Genomic DNA, 9,597 nt, shown 5'->3' with positions numbered 1-9,597 from the left:
TCACAATCAAAAGCAAAATCAATGTCTGGGATCCAACTCACGATCTTCTGGGCTCCTCTAAGGGCTTAGATCACTTCTCCAGCTCTGCCCTTTGTAGCACACATCTTATCTTCTAGGCTTCAGATGCCTGTACTCCACTGCTGCTGCTGTTCTTGGTGGTCATTTATGGTACTGGCATTCCCAAAACATTGCTGTAACTAGGCTTCACAAATAGCCTCTCATAGACTGTCTTCATGGTGCCAAGCCTCAACTCCTTTGCATGACTCCTCCAGTCTTGGGGCCACCAATTGCAAACCGAGGCCTTCCATGGCCTCTCACTGTGCCGAGCCTTAGCTGCTCTTCATGACCCTTTCATGCCTTTAAAACCAGTACCACCTGGGTGATTCTTACATATTACCAAGTCCTGCTGCAGCAAGAGGTACAACTTTGGCCATCTCTGGAACACAGCCTCTTTGTGCTTTTAGAAAACACTTCCCAGAAGATTTCCCCTCAGTGATGCTGGTCTCTTCTTAATCACCGCTAATTTCTTCAGCTTCAGCTAACCAGCATCAATAGTCTCAGTAATGCAAAGTTTTCCCTTTAGTAGTTCTGGTATCTTGTTAATCACAGCTGATTCTTCAGCCCCAGCTAACCAAAACCATAGAATATTCACAATCAAAACAGCAACAGCCCTGGTAAGAGTCTTTAATTTTCCCTCTGAAATTTCACAAGCCAGGCCTCCATTCTGCATTGTTCTCAACATTATCTTTCAAGCTCCTACACAACATCCCACAGAGCTCTTAACACCTAATGGATCTTCTAGCCCAAAGTTCCAAAGTCCTTCCACAGTCCTCCCCAAAACATGGTCAGGTTGTCAAAGGAATACTCCATTATACTGGTACCAATTTGTCTTAGTCAGGGTTTCTATTCCTACAAAAACATCATGACCAAGAAGCAAGTTGGGGAGGAAGAGTTTATTCAGCTTACACTTTCCACATTGCTGTTCATCACCAAAGGAAGTCAGGACTGAAACTCAAGCAGGTCAGGAAGCAGGAGCTGATGTAGAAGCCATGGAGGGATGTTCCTTACTGGCTGGCTTTCCTGGCTTGCTCAGCTTGCTTTCTTATAGTACAATGCTCCTTAATATGTCCTAGGGCCCAGATGTGACATTAAAGCTCTACTTCATCTTATCCCATGGACACTGTCCAGTTTACTGTTCTGTCTCTGGGTTTTGTTCACTGTTTTCCTTTTTCTGAAATTCTCGTCACTGCAAATTCCAACTCACCCTCAACGATTCTGATATCATATTGCCTCTTAAGCCTTTTCTCCTAGAAAAATCCCTCCTCTTCTGTTCCCCATCTTACATCTGCTGACAACAGCTCTTCCATCCTATGTTTTTTAGCTAGTGCACTCTAGCCTCTACTACTACTAAAAGTAGTTCTCTGTTGGCAAGGACCTTAGTCATCTTTATAGTCCTAGCATTTGGCAAGAGGCACACAGTGAGTGTTTAGTAAACATTTAAGGGAATGCTGTTGCACTCAATAACAGACCAGGGATAGTTCCCTCAGAGTTACCTCTTTCCAACTTTCGCATCTATAAGAAAATACCCAGATTCAAACTCTGCCATAACCAACTGCTTCCTTCATGCCAATGTAAAATCTGTGAGCATATTCTCCATCTACATACAATTTACTCCTCCTACCCCTGCCTTGCTGCCAAACACAGCAACCAAGACTAGCTTTAAGTAATAGCACCTGTTATTATTATTATTTTTTTAGGTTTCTACAACCCTAAAAAACTAGTACATGACTTTAAAGCGGTTCTCATTATACCACATACCCGATCAACGGTAGTTCAGCATTCTCAAGCCAAGTCTTGCATCCAGAGTACTCTGTTCTTTTTGGCCTGAAATCTTTGCTTAAGCACTTTCCCATGCAGGACATACTACTACTATCTTCTCCCTAGTCAAACCTACATTTCTCCATTTGTATGAAGCATGTAAATGTCTAGAGCGCTTCCTGTATTTACGAGACTAGTGCTTGCTATCTGATAGGGCCATGAGTGCCATCTCCTAGATCTGCACTCCATTTCTTGAGAGGACTTGGAAGAAGGGTGCTCTATCACAGGTTTGTGTGTTAGGTACTTGCCCACGCGGTAAATGGTAAAACAGCGGAGGGCTGGTCATAACTCATAAAAGAATTAAGACGTAAATCAACAAATATCGCTATCCACTAAGTGCCATGCAACACTCTGGGGTATAGTGGAGAATCTTTAAGACATGACGTAGCATGTGTGACAAGTCAGTCTTCTTTGGAGCTAGTGATGAATTCTCCAGTGTTTATACTGAACTTTACATTACGCCAGTATTATTAATAGTGGCCTTCACAACTATTTCCCAAGTCTAAAACCTATGCCCACATTCTGGGTTCTCTTTAGATCTTCGCCTTCTAAAACCTCAAGGCTGCCCGTTACAGAGGCAGCTAACCTCTGCTCATTGTGTGTCTTGCTCAATAGGGCCATCATTACACTGTACGTCCATGCAAGTGCCTTTATGGGTTGTACTGCAGAGACATCTCAACACGGTGATATGTCATCCAGAAAAGAAAACTGCTCAGAGGCTGGGCAAAACTTATTAGATTTATAAGGAGATGTTATGTGGATTTGGCCCGGCAGAAGCCAGGTCACGTCCTCCTCTCCCAGGCCACACTAGCTTGGCAAAAATGAAATCTGTCCCGGATGGGCGGAACTGTGGTCTGAGACTCGGCTGCCTCCCGGCTCCGCCTTCTCCTAGAGCCCAGGACTGCAAGGGGTAAGTACGGACGCAGCCCGGGTTCTGCAGCCCCGGAGGGGAGCAGGGGTGGGTGGGCCATGTCACTTGGGAGTGGCCGACCCGGCGCGGATTGAACACAGCTTCCACTTAGGCTACCACCTCCAGGACCGCGGGTCCCCGGCGGAAGCTTACCGCGAGGCCGGCTGGCCGGCCGAGGTTGGTGCTCCAAGACGGACTCTAGAAGGGCGCGGGTAGCAATTGCAGCTTTGAAGAGCTTTTCATTGAACAGGGAATAGAAGCGGCCAGAACCCGCCACTTCCCGTATCCGGTCACGTGCCGATCGGCACAGGAAGTTGACCCCGTGGAGCCGGAAATGGAGACCGTGGAGAAAAACAGACTGGCCAGTGGACTTGGAGGAGGCAGGCCGTCGCCTTGATGGATGGGGCGGGGCGGGGAGGGGGCGTGGAAAAGGCAGGGGCGGGGCCTGCATGCTCAGAGGCTAGTGGTTCTCAACCTGTGGCTCTTTTGGGGTCAAATGACCCTTCTTGGGGGCGGGTCACATATCAGATACCCTATATATCAGATATTTACAACTGATAACAGTAGCAAATAGGAATGAAATAATTTAATGGTTGGGACCCATTGCAACATGAGGAAATGTATTAAAGAGTCGCAGCATTAGGGAAGTTGAGAACCACTAGCACAGGCTGATTAGAGGAACTGATAATGGTGGCCTTTCTTTTTCCTAGACGTACCCATTGTGATATTTTTGGCAAATCATTTGAGAACTCCTTAAATGTTTTCTCTTATACATATGTAAAACCCTGTTATCTCTAGATTCTTTGAAGAACTTTAGTGAATTAAGTCAGAATCTCTGGGAGAGAAACCTAGATATCACTAGTACCCTTAATCTCCCCCCACTTAATTCTCATAAACAGCCTTGGTCTAGAACCATGGCATTTACGCATTTCATGCTCTACCCGACGTGCACAGACCTTCTTGGTGCTTTTTAGAAACTGCACCCTCTCCGGCTCACATCAGATACTGAAACAATCTTTGTTTTAAAGGTGTTGCTTGTTTCAGTGTGAGAGACATAAATGATGCCAAGATTTCGAGCTATAAGACAAGTGATTCATTTAGGCCACATCCCTGGCAGGGACTGGGTGCTGGGAACTTTGATTTCCAGGTAATAAGGCCATTTAAATTTTAATTCTATACTGAAGGCGTTCACAACTAGGTAGGACTAGAAAAGGTGGTTGCGAAGGCAGGATAACAACCTCTACCAGGATGATTTTTTTTCTTCTCTTTCTCTTTGCTGTTTTTCCCATTTACTTATTCACTTTGCATGTGGATCTCAGCCTTCCCCTCACTAAGCCTCTCTCTCATTCTCCCCTCTCCTTCTCTTCTGAGAGGGGGAGGATACTCTTATATACCAACCCACCCTGGGACATCAAGTCACTTCTGGACTAGGCACACAGGATAGATAGATGTCTTAAGAAAATGACAGATGAGCTGTGCACAGTATTTTGCACCATTTATCTAAAGAAAGAATTTTGGAAAAAGTAGGAGAAATAATAAATAGGGACCTGTTTGTTGGTCAGATTATTATCTTTTAGTCAAGGTTACTTGAGATGAATCTCACAGGATCTAGTTCTATATATTTGGATAGACTTCTGAGCTCCAGAATGTTTGCCATTGATGTCTTAGGTGACAATTCCATTTGGGTGTTTTTGTTGTCATTTTGTCTTTTATTGGTATTTTTTTTTTACCTATATGTTACAGTTCTCCTCAGAGTTGAAAGTGAGCGGTACTCTAGAAGGCTAGACTCTTCTCCTGAACTCCAGATTTTTGTATCCACTTCTCTGCCTCTGATATTTCTGTTTGTATAACTGAACAGCAATAATAATAATGATAATAAAATATTTATATTAAATTATATTTATACTTAATTTAATTGTATATCTATATAAATATGTTCTATTTATATAAAAGATAAACTATTTTATATAAGAGTTTTATATAAAATATAAATTATATCATATTTAATAATTATATTAATTATTCTTCTCTTTCCCTGTGGACTTTTCTTTGTTTGGGGATTTGACCCTGGAGGGCAGGAGTGGGAGGATGAAATAAAACATTACAAAAAGATGCAGTCAGAGGAGGAGTTTTGGTTGATCATCACTATATTTGAATATTTTCTGACTCTCTTAGGCCTTTAAAGAAACTTTATGAGTCTCTGAACTGTCTACTACAGGCAAGATTGAAGGAAACATTTGTATGTCAGCCCCTTTCTTTGACCAAAAGTTAATATAATTGCCAGGCTTTGACTCCTCCACATTTTGAAATTGCACAATTGTGAATCTCAGCATACACTCACATCAAGGATGTGCAGACACAGGAATGAGAGATGAGAGGCTGTCATGTTGCATTTGCTCAGAGCTCATTAAAACCTGTTCAGAACAGGTTGCTGGGAACAGTAAACATGATGGAAGGATTTGAAGAGGTAACAGAAAAGCACAATGGCTGTGCCCACTCTGGTCCAATCTTTTGTACCTTTCTCATCTGCTCATACCATCTGTTGGGTTTAAATCTCTACACAAGTCACTTCAGATGACCAGACACAATGGCAACAGACTAAACCTCTGAACCTGTAAGCAAGTTCCTGTTAAATGTTTTCCTTTATAAGTATTGCTTATATATTGGTGAAGGTGTCTCTTCCCAATAACGAAACACTGACTGGATCCAGTAGTGTCCGTGGATTTTGTAGTTCTGTCTTCAGCCTGATGGTGCTGAAAAAGGATTTGTAGATTGGAGTAATAGTGAACGGAGATGCTATAGTTTAGGTGACTGTGGACATTGGCTGAATTAATGACAGGGAAAAAAGTCTTACATCAGACCACTTCTTCCTTTACATAAAAATGAATAATAAAGTGTGTTTATACAAGTTCCGCTGAAAGGAAAGATTCCCTGGGTGTACTGAATATTCCTAAGAGCTATCCCCGAGTGAGAGTGACATGCAGCAGTCATTCAATGTTACTGACCAGTTAGTGTGATGTGTCAGCCCATCTATCAGGCAGATCAAATCCTTCATTATGTATTTGGTAGGCATAAAGAACTTCTATGAGACCAGGGAAATGAGTTTCAGAAGAGATATCAGTGTCTTGAAAGTAAATGATGGGGGAGTCTGAACTATCCATTCTTGAAATTATGTGTGTTTTTTGAACCTGCTCAACTTGACTCTAGGCCGTTTCCATACTTCAACAGGTTGTTTCTTAAAACTGTGCACTAGGGATTTGGTGGAACTAATAATATATGCCATGTGAGAGATGACCCTTATTTTCCTGGTAGAGAACTGCTCCCTGCTTCAGAAAGCATGTCTGGCAGAACAGTGAGGACCTGGGTGGCAACTCTTACTGTCTTTTTTTTCTGGAGATTTCACACAGCAATTTTATCCATTCCAGATCACAAGCCTTCAGATCTGTTAGGGCAAAAGGTCTTGTGGTAGGGCAACATGTAAGACATCCCTTCTAGGCAACATAGACAAGTGGTGAATATTACAATTTCGCACTAAATCCATTCCAACATTCTTCATTCTAGGAAAAAAGTCTAGTCCCGCCTCTCCATTCTTCACAGGGTAAGTTCATTCTGGCACTCCTGCTTGCTTCACCATCCCTCTGACTCTCAAAACCCACTCAGCATTGTCCTAACATCTTAACCATGTCTGGCATAGGTCATCATCAGGCCCAGGAAGCACAAAGGCTGTGTGTTAGAGTTTACTTCATCCATCCTTGCCAAAACATTGAATGGTGAGGCAGCTGACATCATCTGTTTCCTCTGTTCAGCCTTATACCTGTATTTATTTTTCTGACTTAATACTTTCAATGTTTATTCTTACATACATTCCACTTGTTCTTATTGGCACATATTAGCCCATTTTTGAATTAGCATAGTTTGGTGATTCTCAACCTCAGGTGACTTTTCAGTCCTTGAGGGATATTTGACAATGTTTTGAGACATTTTTGGTTATCATTACTGAAAGAGATCTGCTGACATCTAGTGGATACAAGCCAGAGTTGGTGGTGCACAATCTGTAACACTAAAGATAGCCTTCACAGCAAAGAACTATCCATTCCAAAATGTCACACTTGTCAAAAGGGAGGAACCTTTGCTGTAGCTTTCTCTTGAGCAGGGGCTGCAATTTCTCACAAAGGCTGTGTTGGAGTAGCTTGGTTATGGAATCGAGGCAATGAGGAAGAAATGTGATAGGAACAGGAATTGAAGGAGATAGAGTTATCCTTTGAAGTAAGTTGCAACATTTCAAGACAGAAGGAGACTGTTCTTCATTGTCAAAAGAGACATTGAAGTAGGGAAAACTCTGAGCATTTAAGAGTGTGAAATCTGAAAGGAAAAGTGTTGGCTCAGGACCCCCAAGACCAAGTTCTCAGCACAAAGGAGAGTTATTTGCCCCAGAGGAACAGAGGACGGGGAATAACAGGAGATGAAGGACAAGGGAGAAAAGAAGGGACAAAGGAGGCTGAGGAAGGGTATTTGCCTGGAGAGGAGGCAGAGTGCATAAGAATATAGAGGCTTTTAAAGGAAAAGGGGAAACCTTGGGTTAGGATGAAGTGTTTCATTTTAATCAGGACTGTTAATTGGGTGAGCCAAGATGAGCTTTTGATGGCTGGACTTCAATAGTTTGATAAGCTGCATCTTGATAGTCAGCCTTAGGAGGAGGAGAAAGTGGCCAAATAAGGGAATGGACCTTGGTGGCTAGCTGCAGGAATGTAATCTATCAGTTTGGCAAGGCAGAGGGAATGGGGGAGAAGGGCAAGGCCAACCAGAGTCATGCTGGACACCTTCGAGCTGGCCAGAGTCCCTTTAGAGTCTACACAATGCCTCCATTCTAGATTTCAAAATCCCATTACTTTTCTATTAGGCTTTGATGTAGATGGCATTTGAATTTTGCTTGGAGCGTCTTTAGCCCTTGGGCTTCTGTTTCTTTTATGGTTAAACACTGGGGCAGGAGCTCAGCACAGTCTGCTGTGTGGCTCCACTGCCCCGGACGCCTTCTGGCTTTCCCAGTGAGCTATGATTGTTGTGGTGCTTCCTGAGAACCTCAGAGATCATCCTACAATTCTACACAACTGAAAAAAAGAGAAGCGTTGATCCGTCGCTTCCCTTGCCACCTGTCACTATTTCACCACATACTTCAGTGTTCATGTGACCTCAGGGCTGAATCATGCAGATGTTCTAAGCCGTGGCATTGTCTGCAGTGACATACCAGGGAGTGAGAGAGGCAAGTTGTTGTCATATCATCCTTGAGAGGCGCTAGCTAATGCCTGTGTTTGGTCACTACAGCAGGTACCTAGACTAAGAGATGAAGCTCGAAGTGCTTAGCGAGACTCAAGGAAACAGAACCTGCTGGTCCCTCAGTGTCTCTTTGAGGTAATGGTTTCTTCATGTTTTCAGCTGCCCAAACTGATGCTTGACTTCTTATCTCTCACACTCTACATCTGGTGACTCTAGATATCTTGTTCTACCACCAAGATGCACGCTAAACCTAACGACTCCTCAGCCTTTCCACGTCCTTCCTGGATTTCTCTGTGACATGTCCCTCTAGACTTTCTGTCTTCAGTCACACTTGCGTCAAACACAGGGTTCAGAATTTGATCTAATTTACACATGGGAAACTTGGTAATGATGCCACTCGCAAGCCCAGACTCACTCTCTAGAAAGGTAAGCAAGCCAACATAATGATTTTTATTGAAAATACGGTTTCATGTTAAGTATGCGAAATATACTGAGCTTATATTCCTCCATCATCCCAAGAGGTATTGAATTATTATTTGTTTGTATATTATTCAACTGGAGAATGTGGTCTCCCATAAACCCAGTAGCCCACATTTAAACAATAGAAAGTACCTTTCTGGAAGGTGGCATTTAAACGACACAAAAATAAGTCTGTTCTTAACTAGGTAGATTAGGAATTAGCTTTTACCTTTAATGAGGGCCTTTAGCCTTCCTAGTAGAGAGGTGAGATGCATCCTAAAGAGTAGAGTTGCCTTGGGGTTGTATATGAATCTAGTAGTTCTGTGAGAGCTTGCAACCTTTTCTCCACAGCCTCTTGAGTCTTTCAGGAAAACTACTGAAAGTCATGTAGTGAGCCAATGTGGAGAATTAAACAGTGAGATGGACCAGCCCATAGTTAGGAGAAAACCAGAGCCTGGCCTATACAACAAACCCTCACATCTAGGACGGTTAAATGAGACCTGCACACAATCTCATTATCAGAGCCAAACATCCATAAAAAGTTAATTTTCTAGACAGAATCCAAGAGTGGTAGAAATAAGCGGTTTCTAGTCATTATGAATTTACTTTCTGCAAATTTTACTTTAAAATGTAAAACTTTTTTTTAAAAAGTGTAATATAAGTGGGAAAAGCAAAACAAGACCAAAAAGGAGTAGAAAGGCCGTGATCGGTGACCTCACACAGGTCTGGGTTCAGGTTTGGGTTCAACCTTTGCTGAGTCAGCAGCCACAAGGACAGTCACTTGACCTTTCTGACCCTCATTTTCCTCATCTGCAAAGGTAAAATTATAGGCTCCACTTGTGTATCAGTATCCATTCTGGTGGAGAGTTAGATGTTATGTGTTTTCACTGCCTTAATAGTCTCAGCAATGTTAATTTTTAGGGGAACTTACAGTTTTTCTGTTAACTGATCTTTTGGTTAAGGGTAGAAAAAATTGAAAACATTGTTTTATTTGCTGTGTTTTCTTTTTCATTTTTTTTTAGTGTGTTAGAATTTATGTAACACAAAATCTAGCCATTTTAATTGCTTAAAAAGCA

The 9,597-nt window shown here is 42.4% G+C and overlaps 1 protein-coding gene across 4 annotated transcripts in view; it reads right to left on the bottom strand.

Moving 5' to 3' along the window:
* The window catches only part of Exoc1 (exocyst complex component 1), a 46,025-nt gene extending 42,897 nt beyond the window's left edge, over positions 1-3,128 (bottom strand). For all 4 annotated transcript variants that reach the window (XM_031342791.1, XM_031342792.1, XM_031342793.1 and 1 more), the window contains exon 1: positions 2,942-3,128. The gene's annotated coding sequence lies outside the window, so the exon portion shown is untranslated. The remainder of the gene's footprint in view (positions 1-2,941) is intronic.
* Between the last annotated feature and the right edge of the window lie 6,469 nt (positions 3,129-9,597).

The sequence above is a fragment of the Mastomys coucha genome, unplaced genomic scaffold (assembly GCF_008632895.1).
Source record: "Mastomys coucha isolate ucsf_1 unplaced genomic scaffold, UCSF_Mcou_1 pScaffold22, whole genome shotgun sequence".
NCBI lineage: Eukaryota > Metazoa > Chordata > Mammalia > Rodentia > Muridae > Mastomys > Mastomys coucha.
This window is presented reverse-complemented; position numbering and strand designations above follow the sequence as displayed.